General features: G+C 44.9%; 2 protein-coding genes across 6 annotated transcripts in view; one reads left to right on the forward strand and one right to left on the reverse strand.

Moving 5' to 3' along the window:
• The window catches only part of RHPN1 (rhophilin Rho GTPase binding protein 1), a 615089-nt gene extending 607456 nt beyond the window's left edge, over positions 1-7633 (reverse strand). For 2 of the 3 annotated variants that reach the window (XM_078686651.1, XM_078686652.1), the window contains exon 1: positions 7509-7633. The gene's annotated coding sequence lies outside the window, so the exon portion shown is untranslated. The remainder of the gene's footprint in view (positions 1-7508) is intronic. The other variant, XM_078686653.1, reaches the window with a different exon arrangement.
• A 107-nt stretch (positions 7634-7740) lies between these two features.
• Positions 7741-13202, forward strand: part of TOP1MT (DNA topoisomerase I mitochondrial) — a 1348974-nt gene continuing 1343512 nt past the window's right edge. Inside the window, exon 1 of one of the 3 annotated variants that reach the window (XM_078686649.1) lies at positions 7741-7873. The gene's annotated coding sequence lies outside the window, so the exon portion shown is untranslated. Of the gene's footprint in view, positions 8012-13202 lie in introns of all 3 variants that reach the window. The other 2 variants (XM_078686647.1, XM_078686648.1) reach the window with 2 other exon arrangements.

Raw genomic sequence — 13202 nt, forward strand, 5'->3', positions numbered from 1 at the left:
CTCAGGGGCTGGTGTGCCCCAGGAACTGGTTTGAGCCGGCATATGCACAGTGAGCACCGGGGTGCCACTTGCAGTCACCTTCCTTTCAGCCCTGCCTACCTGGGATACACAAAATCCTGTCTGGGATGGTGCTGGCACCGCCCCTGACAGGAAACCCTTTGTCCATGCCTCCGTTGCTGGAAGGACTCCCAGCAGCAGGAGGGCAGACTTGTGTCTCGGTGGCAGCATCCATTTTGTGGAGCTGAGGCTATGTCTGACTTTAACCGGGGTTCACAGTTACATACATGTCGTGTCCCTCTAGAAGGGTGGAATGCTAACCCCGTCGCCAGAATTGGCGAGGGGTTAGTATTCAAATTCGTATGACACCTTACTCGACATGTTTTGATAAAGCAATACCAAAGTTAGCATTTAACCGCGAGGATTATAATGCGAGTATATGGTATAGCGTTATCATGGAACAGCTATTTGGACTTGGTTCCGCAAGCTGCACACGGGCTCAGCTCATGCCAGAGCACCATCTCACATAGTTCCAAGCACTCTGCCTTCACGATTGACAAGGCCTGCCATAGGAGTGACTGATAGGAATATATGTGTCCATTTTAGGGTTAGATATAGGAATACTATATCTAAAGAAAAGGGTGTTTACACCACCTTGCCCCAGCTGTCGTGCAGCCAGTTGTGTCTGTTTGGGTGGCCAGCCAGGGGTGGCATAATACATGCTTCAGCCCCTGGTAGGCCCTGGGTACACCTATGCCCTGGATACCTAAGGTATGCTGTACAGGGACTGATAAGGTGGCCCAGTAACAATTGGTAAGATGCACCTAAGGTACATGGTTGTAATTTAGAGAGAGAACAGCTAGGCTGTGGGTCTGATTAGCAGGCCCACAGCCAGGGAAAGTTGTAAATCAGTGAAGCAAAAAGCAAAAATCTGGGGTGGCCATGGGATTGCAGACCCCACTCTCCTACAGCACCTACGAAACTTTGTTAATTATTGTTAATGTTGCTTTGAAATAGACGGACCATAGTAAAAACCTCCTGAATATTTTTGTGAAAATATTAGAACGCAAAATTAGAATAGTAAACCAGGTGGAGGGCTAGCTTTAGGGAGCTGTGACCAGTGCAGCTGCACCTGGTGCGGAGCTTGGTGGGGAGGGGGCGATGAGTTTAGAGGTAACTTATGGGTTTAAAAGCACCTGCTGCAGAGTTCTTGGTGTGTTCAGCAGTTTTCAGGCAACAATAAAAATGGCAAGCTAACTCTGCTGATTAATGTTTCTGCTGGAGAGAGTTAGAGTTTTGTCTAGTCGCAGTTCTGACTCATCATAATGTAGAGCAAAGTGTTAATATACTTTTAGCAAACAGCGTTTACCACCCAGATCACAGAACCGTATTGTATGTGGCTAGCTCAGTGGGTTCACTGCTTTTATAACAGAGCTCCTTTTGTTACTTGCAGTTCACAAGTTATAATTCTGATATTGCATAGTGACCTATGCAGGGCTTGAAAAATCCCAAAAATGTATACTAGTCCTGCAGGACTAGTACTTTTGAAAAATCTCCTCAACCTAACTCCAACCTACCTGACCTCTGTCTCTGAAAGCGGAGCAAATGTGACAAGATAACAAGATTTAAAGTCATCTTTATTGCTCATTAACTTTGTGAGGAATAAAAATGCCTTTAAATCTTGTTATCTTGTCACATTCGATCCATTTTCACAGACAAAGGACAAAAGTTAGTTTGTCTTCCTACTCGCCAGAAAGGGCGAGTAGGACCTAAAAAAAGCTCGACCTTTTTAAATTTAGCTCGCATATGTGAGCGGATTTTTCGAGCCCTGCTATGTACTGTCATCAAAGGGCTACATATAAACTTCACTGTATACATTAAAATGTCATGCTTTTTAGGTTTCGCCTGCCGAAGGCTGCGCTCTGCGCAGCTTTTCGGCGCAGGCGAAATCTATTGTTTAAAAAAGAGAGAGAGGGACCCCTTGGAATAGACAAGGGAAATAGGGTGTTAACGCCCCCGAATCTGGTCCGGCCTTGACGGACAGATCCGGCTCCCAATGGCTAGCCTCCATTTATGGAGCTAGCCAATGGGAGCCGGGGGACGTTCCTGAAGCACATATGGTAAACAATAGATTTCTGAAAAGATGGGACCATTCCCTTGAACCTTATACTGGATCTAGCTTAGATCTAGCTATAGAGTATTCTTTGATGGAATCACAGGCACAAAACATTTAACTTCCAGGATACAAAAACATTTATTAAAATGACAAAAATATGAACAAATTTACAGTTGTACATCATACATTTTATAAAAAGAACGATTAAAATTACTCATGAACTAATGAGACGGTTGGACAATTTCTTGTGACCTGCACAAGCAAACGGACAGACAAAAATTGCAAAACATATAAATTGTAAAATACACGGTGTACATTCAGTGCTTCGATTTAATCTCTCCCTGGTCTTGTAAACTGAAACTTGAAAATCAACAAAGGAGGTGAAGGTTTGAATTGTACTAGATTTTAGGCGTCGACGCGTTTCGGTGGATATAACGTATTTCTCTTCCACCTTTTTCAAGACTACAAGTTCGGTGTCTGTCTTGTTTTGAGGCTTTGCAATAGTCTAGATTTTAGGCGTCGACGCGTTTCGGTGGATATAACGTATTTCTCTTCCACCTTTTTCAAGACTACAAGTTCGGTGTCTGTCTTGTTTTGAGGCTTTGCAATAGTCCTGTGTTTAGAGGTGTCGTAGTGAATTCTATATAAACCACAACATGGGATGACAGTTGAAGTACTTCTCAGCGCTGTCGGTGGTATTCCCTCTATCTAAGTGGTAGAGTTCGTTTTCATTAAGAAGTTTAAAAGATTATTTTTAGGGCTGCTGCTCCTTTTTACCGCAGGCAAATAAATATTTTGGTATGGGTTTCAGGCGGCTGGGCAGTGGCCTCGGAGTGAGAAGAAATCTCTCCTGATCCTGCTGTCTGAGCGGATAAATCACGCTGCTTCGGGGTTTCCGGCAAGAATAGTGTTGTGGTTTATATAGAATTCACTACGACACCTCTAAACACAGGACTATTGCAAAGCCTCAAAACAAGACAGACACCGAACTTGTAGTCTTGAAAAAGGTGGAAGAGAAATACGTTATATCCACCGAAACGCGTCGACGCCTAAAATCTAGACTATTGCAAAGCCTCAAAACAAGACAGACACCGAACTTGTAGTCTTGAAAAAGGTGGAAGAGAAATACGTTATATCCACCGAAACGCGTCGACGCCTAAAATCTAGTACAATTCAAACCTTCACCTCCTTTGTTGATTTTCAAGTTTCAGTTTACAAGACCAGGGAGAGATTAAATCGAAGCACTGAATGTACACCGTGTATTTTACAATTTATATGTTTTGCAATTTTTGTCTGTCCGTTTGCTTGTGCAGGTCACAAGAAATTGTCCAACCGTCTCATTAGTTCATGAGTAATTTTAATCGTTCTTTTTATAAAATGTATGATGTACAACTGTAAATTTGTTCATATTTTTGTCATTTTAATAAATGTTTTTGTATCCTGGAAGTTAAATGTTTTGTGCCTGTGATTCCATCAAAGAATACTCTATAGCTAGATCTAAGCTAGATCCAGTATAAGGTTCAAGGGAATGGTCCCATCTTTTCAGAAATCTATTGTTTACCATATGTGCTTCAGGAACGTCCCCCGGCTCCCATTGGCTAGCTCCATAAATGGAGGCTAGCCATTGGGAGCCGGATCTGTCCGTCAAGGCCGGACCAGATTCGGGGGCGTTCCCGCGATTTTTTCGCTCTCCACCCACTTCGGATCGTCATCGCGGCGGTGGGTGTGTGTTATTTTTTATTTTTAGTCGGCCTGTTTTCGTCTTTTTACAAGTGTTTGTTGTTGGAGTTGGCTGCAAGATTCGAGTTCCCACGAGGCAATCAGGTAAGGAGCATTTTGTTTATAAATGTGTTGAGTGCTCCGTGTGTTCCCGCTGTCCTTTCCCGTTCCTGCTCCCCCCTCCCCCTGTTCTTGTCCCCGTTAACGCCCCCCTCCCGCAGTCCGTGTGCCTGCCCGCCCCCCCTCCCGCTGTTTTTCAATCATAAGCCATGCTTCATCAAGCGCGTGAAAGCAAGCTGAGGGCTGCCATGGTGAGTTTGCTTTGCGCTCACTTCCTCCCCCGCGGGCATCTGGTTCCACGTAATTCCCCACAAATGCACGCACAAGGTACACATGCTTCAAACATTTGGAAAACTCATAGATTTCGCAAGTGACATATAGCAATGTTCTGTTTTATAGTTCTGGATAATACAGTGCTTTGGTTTTGCAGGCACGGGTATGGCGTCTCGCAACCTCTGTTCGAATGGAATAGAAAGTAAACCTGTACAAGAATGGCCGCCTTGTTTACCTCATCGGGAACACTGCTGTTATTGTCTCGAGTCTCCACCTATAGCAGCGCCGGCCGCAGCCTCCACACAAGCATCGGATGGGTATGAGCTGCTACTTGGGGAGAGCTGAGCAGACATGAGTGCGCCTTCCTTGCGAGTTTTGCTGGGATTTGGCAGGGGTATTCCAGCGGTATCGGTGAGCCCCCCCTCCCCCCCTGCCCCGCGCGCCAAGAAAGACAATCCGCGAGGAGGGGAGCAACTCCAAGGTGTTTATCCAGGAGCTGACCGGGGGAGGGGGGCAAATGTTTTTATTTGTGGGGCGCTGAAAGAAAGGCGGCACTGCGCTTCACCAAAAAAGAAAGGGCTTCTTGTTACTTCTACCACAAGAAAACACGGAGAGCCTAGGAGTGAAGTCACGACACGAGGTGACCGACGTCTGACTGTAAGTGACAATGAGGACTGGCCGTCAACAATGCAGGGGACCGAGCAGCCAATCTTTTCTTTATGTATTCTGCAAGACCAACATGTTGGGTGTTGTTCGCTTCTGAGTCTGACGCTGTAGTTTGTCGCCTCTCTGGTGTCATACGTTACGCCCTCGCAATTAGAACATACTTTGTTTTTCAACTTCAACCTGTTGACATTCCGGGGCTCAAATGTGACACGAACGGAGCATCTGCTGGGTGTGTGTTTAAAAGTATGACCCTTTGGGCTTTCACGTCATTCGGGGCATTAATTTAAATCAACGAAACTAGAATTACTGCATAAAAACGGGCAAATGTCCGGAAGGTTGGCCCATGAGAGGGTGAGGTGCTCATTCAGCATCTTTCTTCATTTGATCTTTTAAACACTATAATAGGTATTGTTCCCCCTGATACCAATTTTGCACAAAACTGATCTCCTGTGCGAGCCATGCCGAGACTTGTGGTTTCTTTTATTTTTTTACTCCGCGACCGCGAATACAGTTTTGCATGTTGGGGCTTGGATGTCCCTATGTAGAAGGAGAACTGCAAAACTGCAAGTCCCAGAATGCAAAGTGTTGCTTGCTGAATAGGTAGAAGGGGTATATGGGCTACACATGACAAGGAAGTATTTTGCATATCTGCCACCTGCCTAGAAGGAATGCTGCTTTGCAGGTTCTCGTTCCAAATCAGCAGCAAATTCCAAAAGTTGTCCCAAATGCATTCTTTGAGGTGGCCATACTGTGTTTGTGCGCTAAGTTCTTGTAATGTAAAGTGAGACTGAGTGGACAAACTTCCTAAACAATTTTGTGTACCTGGAAACCTCCCACGCGCCTCGGAGCACGCGAATCAGCTGAAAGATCTCTTTAGAAATATATGTTAATAGGAGAAACATGGGGCGTAGTTACGTGTTTATTTCTTTAACCGTTCACAAAGTCTTTTCGAAAAGACCAACGTCTCCCAGTCTGTGGTTTCATCAAGTTTTAAATCTGTAAGGGTGAAGAGGCACTCTTCTTGTGAAGTTTTTCATCCGGACGTTATTATGGATAAGCGCCCAAAGCCAAGGCTAACAGAAGAGGTCAAACATCATTGCACGCTTGCTTGTCCTTCTCTTTCCCCTCTCCTCGCCCTTCTCACTCTCTCGCCCTGTGCTTGTAACGCATTAACTGGTTATTCTCAATGTATTTCTAAGCGACCCGCATTTCAGCAGCTACTAAATGGGAGGGAATGGATAAAAAGCAATCAGCCCAACATTGCAAAATATCGGTAAGTGGGAAAAGCAGAGGAGGAACTAAGTATTACTTTTTATGGGGTCGCGGTACTTTTAAAAATCGTACTGAAATGGTCTGCCGTGACGTCTACGTGCCCTCCAGCCACCTCCTACACAGCTGTTAGCCTCTAGCGGTGCAGACGCACACCTTGCCAGCTTACTGACTGCTCCTCCACCCTCCCCTCCTGCGCCATCCCCTCTCTCCCCAAGCCCCACCTTCCCCGTGGGTGGGTTGGTATCTCCTCGTCAGCCTCGCTGAGCCCTGCGCGTGCAGTGGTAGCCCCTCCCGCATGAATATGGAATAGGCTGCACGAGGACAGCTATTGACATTGTAAATGACAATGCCATTTATTTATCTGTTTTCAAAACCAACACATAAATAAACAATTTGTCAATTACAATGCCAATAGCTCTAACTTTGTCAAAGGCGAAACCGTTGCATTGTAAATGCTTGTTATTACTGTCTTCCATTATAATTTTGATGAAAAGGATTTGTTTGCGAAGAAATACATTCTCATTAGTAAAGCCAACCGTAACCACTGTGGTAAGTTTTAAATCGTGCGTTTGTTCTTCTCCATACAAAACATTCTTAAAACATACTGCCTACTGGTATGGGTGACATGTGATTCCTACACCTTATAATCAATCCTCTTTGTCTTAAGTAACATTAGCTACAGACTGATATACACTTGTATAATTCATTCTCTCTCTCTCTCTCTATAATGCTTGTGTGATGTAAAGTGCTCGGACACCCTATGCTGGTATCAGCAGCGCTATAAAATAAAATGAAATGTATGCGAGAGAGGGAAAGGGGCGTAGCATGGTCATTACGATTAAGGGGTTTTTTCAACAACCATGCTGGCATATCATGGTAAAATAGATTACAAAGGGAAGCAGTGAAGAATGGGAGTTTAAGGTGCGGTGGAAAGGAAGCCGAGTGCAGATTGTAAGGGTACTTAAAAGAAAATATTATGTAAAATAACCAACATTTTTAAGACCTTCGTATAACAAATATGACAGACTGTGTGTGGAAGTATTTTTGTCTGTGTGTGTAAAAATCCCAGGGGAAATCCACAGACTCCACTACACCGACTGAAAACACCTACCCGAATATTTACTGGAGAATAGATCTATTAGGGGGACTAACGCCCCAGACAACCCCCCGAATCGACGGCCCTGAAGAGGGACTACGGAGAGAGGAGAGGCTCTGTTGAAGTATGCTAATGAGTAAAGAGGTCATTGAGGGTGGCCAAACACCGCCTGTTACACCGGGTTACAAGTAGTAGTGCTAAAGCCCGCCCTGACCAGGTGCCTCAGCGTCTTTAAATCCTCTGCCGTCTTAAGGTCATAGATCAAACCTGCAAGCATGGCACCCGCGACCCAAGATTCCCCTCCAATACCTTTATACATTAGCTCAGCTAGCCCCCAGGTGATAGTGCAGAGGAAAAGAGTGACGACAGTCAAACGGGTTAAGATGGCTGCCACTGACTGGAAAAATCCAGGCCCATAACCGTAACTCTCCAAGCGGAAATAGAGGAACGAACTGCGACCTCGCGCGTGGTCAGGGGAAAGGCCTATCTGGTGCAGCGGAGAACGTGCGCCGTGGCAGACCAATCAGGAAGCAGCTGGTCGGCGCTAGTCCGCAGAGGTGGTCCGTTCGGGTGAATCGGGGTCAGAGTGAGGTGTTGGATGCCGCGCGTTGAGGATGTCGTAGACTGTAGCTGAGCGCCACGCGCGCGCTGAGGTTGTCTCAGTTTTTTTTATGGTACGTAGGTCCGTTGTGCGCGCGCGCTCCAAGTCTCCCATGCTCGCTGGTGGACAGGTCGGGCAAGGCCGCAAAGGAGGGTGACCGAGGAGGAGTGGGGCGGCGGGACCCTAAACTAACGAAGCTGCAACGAGACAGGTGAGAGTGTTATTTCTCGTGCTCTGTACTCGAATCTGATCTTTAGACACTTATGGTTCGCGACACAAGCCTCTTCGGGCCCTGTGGTGGAGGTGACCTCGCCCCTCCGACACAGTTTGGTACAGGACATGTATAAGCATTGAAGTGGTCGCGTTAAGAGCATCTATTGTACTTTGCAGTGGGCTTTCTGTTGTCTTGTGTTACACGGCTGCCTCTGGAGAATATGTGCAGGTGTTTTTAAATTTGTGATCCCTCGTGGCAGATTTCACAGAGGAACACCATGACCCCCCACCTTGTGTGCATATAAAGGAAACAACGGTTCCTGTAGTCTAATGCAACTGACTTAAGCAATACAAAGGCACAATCGCAATATGAAGGGTGCAGTAATGTCAGAGGGCAAGAAATCATCTACACAGTCAGTTCAATATAACATGTTTTATGATTTTTAGAAGAAACAAAAATATATATGTGCACTTCTTTACAATTTAAATGAGCAAACATTTGTGCATTGTGTCCCCAAGTGACAAATGGAACCTAAATGTGAGTTACAAGGTGAATAGTTATATACACGGTTTCCTTAAATTCTAAGAAACTATCATTCATATATAATTTTTCAGCAGCATAAGTACACAATGATATACGCTGGGTAATGGTTTGTTCTTTGTGCTTGTCGACGGCGTTTTCACACTTATACCAATGCGGGGTCTCCTCAGGACTAGTGGTGCAGGGACATCTGAATTATTATAAGCACAGCCTTTGTGAAAATGATGTGCCACAGTGAGAAGTGAAGAACCCAGTCGGGTTCTCAGTGTGAGGCAAGGCAGGCACTTATGGATATATGTTGTGTTGTAGTATTCTTAGTTAAGAATGTAGAAGCATTCTTAGAATAGGAATGCATGTGTGGGGTTCCAGAGAGGGACAGTTGATGAGGGAATGAGGACATGTAGACATCGTCAGTGATGTATTATTAGCAGAGTTGCCAATAAAGAAGATTTGAATTGAAGTAAGTGTCGACTTTACAATTTGGCGACGGAGGATGGGCAACTCTGCGTGAACCCACGGTATAACATGAGGGAGCCTGAAATAAGGTGAAAAGAAGCAGTGAAATTGGCTGAAGACGGAGGCGAGCGAAACGAGGAAATATTGAATTCGGGTTAAATGAAATAGTGGAACTGACCAAACAAGGAGGTGAGCGAGACGACGAAATGTTGAATTAAGCTCTTAATGACTATTTAAAAGAAAAAAGTTAAACGTCTTACGCATGAGGAGTAGCGCGTGAGGTGTCATCTGAGAGGCGCGTGGAAGGAGTTTGAGTTATCGCGTGCAGCAGTGGCAGCAGCGAGAGGCGCGTGGAAGGAGATTGAGTCATCGCGCGCAGCAGCGGGAGCAGCCGTGTCATTGCGCTTGAGGTTTGTGACGAAGGGGAAGGAAAGTAAATGCGCACACGCTGATTGGCGAGCGTGTGACATCATCAAGTTGACGGCCATTTTAACGAGTTGGGAAGACTCGTATTCGATTTAAAGCAGGAACCGATCGTAAAAGGATCGAAAATAGAAATGAAAAGGAATATTTCTTTTGAAGTGTTAAATTACAACAAAAAGGATATTTGATGTAAAAAAAAAGTGAAGTTGAAAAGAGGAAAGGAAATTTAGAGGAAAAAAGGAAGTAAAAAGAAACAGCAAAAAAAAAAGTAAAGGATAAAGGAACATTATTAGAAAGTGGTGTTAGTGTTGTGATGAATGGTTGTGGGAAGATGAAGTGGAAGATGAAGTAAGAACTGAAGAAGATAATTGTATAGAAAATGAAGAGTTGTGTGAACGAACTTGTACAGATACAAGGAGATTGGGAAATTTGGAAGAGTCATCCATACTCCTCACAGACTTAAAGATTATATGTTAGTTTAGTTTTTATTTATTTTTATTTTTATTTTTTTCTTCTTGTAGTCCATTATGTTGTATATAGTTTCCCTTTGCTTATTTATTATTGTTAAGGGGGAAGATGTGTTGTGTTGTAGTATTCTTAGTTAAGAATGTAGAAGCGTTCTTAGAATAGGAATGCATGTGTGGGGTTCCAGGGAGGGACAGTTGATGAGGGAATGAGGACATGTAGACATCGTCAGTGATGTATTATTAGCAGAGTTGCCAATAAAGAAGATTTGAATTGGAGTAAGTGTCGACTTTACAATATAATTTGGCCACAGGGTCCTCCATCAACTCGCTACAGCCGTAGCGGTGCTTTTATTCCCTGACTGGTTCTGGGTACAGTAGAGATGCACTGTATTTATCCGGATCGTGATTGTGGCCGAAGGGATCTCCGTATCTGTTGCAAGAAGCCGCGTGAGTCAGCTTCAGTCTGGCCGCGTGAGTCAGCTTTTTGGTGTCATCGCAGCGGGTTGATGGAGGAGCCAGTGTTTCTTGCCATCTGACATTACTGCACCCTTCATATTGCGATTGTGCCTCTGTGTTGCTTAAGTCAGTTGCATTGGACCACAGGAACCGTTGTTTCCTTTATATACCCAGCACCCTGGTTACGTTGTGAATAGGGTTCCCCTGTTCTTCCCCTCGGCCCACCTTGTGTGCAGCATCCCTGGCAGCAGCCTTCTCGCACACTGTCTCATTCTCTCACTCTTTATTTGTTCTCAGGAGTTTTATGTAGCCGAACTAGACCCGAAGGAATCAGCGCGCTTCACAGGAGCACCAGTTGCATTACAGAGGGACACGTTCATTTTTGTTAGGCACGGGAAGATTAAGTCATTTGTCGTTAATCACAGTATGTTGAACGTCACTGCCGAGATTCGATTTTTTCATTGTGTATAAGGCCTGTACTTTAAGTGCAGTGTTGCTTGCCTCACTAACTTTAAAATGACAGTGTGCCTTAACTGGAATTGTCAGAATTTTTAGGAAAAATGTCAAATATTGTTTGAGACGTTTAGACCTTTTAGGAGGTCCTAATAGCACTATACATACTCGTCCAGTGCAGCTCCATTGGATAGCGCCAGGCTCCTGCTGTATAATGGGGACTTTGTATCCTAATTGGGGATTTATGTATAGCGTGTGTCATATGTTGGCGGTGCCATTTTGAGGACACGAGTTGCATGTGCAGTCTTGGAGCACCTTTGTATGGCGCTTTGTCTACCCTCTGTGACATTGGTAGTGAGGTTACAGGGACCGATATAGTTTAATGCTTAGTTGTGGAAATGGGCTGAGTTGTTTAGAATCGCTGATGTGCTTATAGATTTTTAATTTCTGGATTTTATGTGGCTCTACCCCATGTAGAATGTTATTCGGAGGTTGCTGACTTTCATTTGCGGCTATGTGGGTAGTGTTTCCATGTCATGCATGATCACCACCAAGTTGCGGTTATCGTGTTGCAGAACGCAGCGCTTGGCTGTGTGTAGGATGAGAAAGTGTAGGAGTTACATGCGTTTTTATAATTTGTAGAATACGGACAGCTCTGATTAGCTCTGCAAGACCCCTTTTGTGGTGTTAGTTTTTTTTAATGTTCTAAATTCTATTTCCTATACTCGCTGTGGCAGGAGCCGTCCACCTTGAAATTCTATGCAACAGTGAGAGAAATTGGAGGTCTGCCCAACTAGACTACATTAAAGTCCTTATAATATAATTGCCATTATGTACATCTAGTTAGGGAATTTGCCAAGATGTAAATATGTTCACAATTGACATTAGAAGATGTTGGTGCTCAGACCATATGACAGTTAAGGACCTGCAGGGTGGCTATGTTAGAGCCTTCCAGTGACCAGCAGTGTTTGGCTAAAATTCGGTATTCAGCGGCATGCCTGGTTAGTACTAAGTGTTTCATTATACAGGCCGTTAAGGCCTGTATCTGTGCCCTTCAGTTACCAGCAAGATTTTACAGGCCTTTCCCTACATCATATACCTGACCAGTTGATGATGAGGAATCAAGGACTGAGTTGGTATGCAATAGCAAATGATGATGTGTTTTATTTCATATCGTATACGGGATGACCGTCAGAAGGGGGAGTGCAACTGCCTTCCATCTGTGATCTGTGGGGAATCCTTTCTAGACACTCATCTAAAAGGGAAACATCAATGTCTGTTTTAAAAAGGGACCTCGAACAGCCTTGCCTAAAAGACCATTCATAAGGTCTACTCATCTATTCAATTTGGCCTTCTGAACTCCATGGCACGCATTTTTCTAAGTAGGGTATTTTGGTTTCATAGTTTTGTAGTCGTGACTAGCTTGGCTTTTGGTCAAGTGTATTGACTGCATTTGGAAGCTCATGACTTCCTAGTGGGAACATGGGCATTTTGGTTTCATTCAAACTGGTCCCATGTTACTTAGTTGGGGAAGAACACCTGTGTAGCTTTCAGTTAAGGGCAATGGCTGGGTTGGTTCAGGGACATGGGATCTAGGAAGTTTAAAAAAATTAAAAATAAAAATTTTATTTGCATTTTTAACCAACAAAAACACAGCTGTCACATCACAAGCGATTAACCATACACCTCTACGCTCCCCCGACCGCCCCCACCCTCCATAGTAACAATACCATAATCATCAGCACCTTTAAGTCCGGGGCCCCCGGGCCACCCCTCAACAGCCCGGAACAAGGCCCAATCCAGCAGGACCCTTAGAACATCAATCAGAACCCAACCCCCGTCAAGGCCATGATATCTTCTCCACTTTCCCCATACTCTTTGGAATTTTCGGGGACAGCCTCTTGCCTTATAGGTGACCCTTACCGCTGCCATATACAGATCCATACCCCGTCTCCATTCCTCCGCCTGGGCTGGTGACAGCACTCCCCACCCCCTCGCTACGTCCCTCTTCGCTACCACCAATGCTAGCATAGTGAAGATCAGGTGTGGGTGGCTCAAATCCACATCGTTGGTTATTCCTAGCAAGACAAACTTGGGTTCCATAGTAAGCTTAGTCTCCAACACTCCACTCTCCTAGTATCTGTGTCCAGTAAGTGCGGATAATAGGGCACTCCCATATGATATGGTAGAAGTCTCCCTGCGGGTGTCTACATCTAATGCAACACGAATCACTGGCTCATCCCATGCAGTGTAGCCTGACCCTATAATAGTAAGCCCTGTGTAGTATCTTGTATTGGATGAGTCGTAGCCGTGATTTTATCGCCACCTCCCTGTGGTGCATTAGGGCTGCTTCCCAGTCTGCTGTGTCCATCTCACCCACGTCCTGTTCCCAG

This window comes from Lissotriton helveticus, chromosome 4_1 (assembly GCF_964261635.1).
Source record: "Lissotriton helveticus chromosome 4_1, aLisHel1.1, whole genome shotgun sequence".
NCBI classification, from domain to species: Eukaryota; Metazoa; Chordata; class Amphibia; order Caudata; family Salamandridae; genus Lissotriton; species Lissotriton helveticus.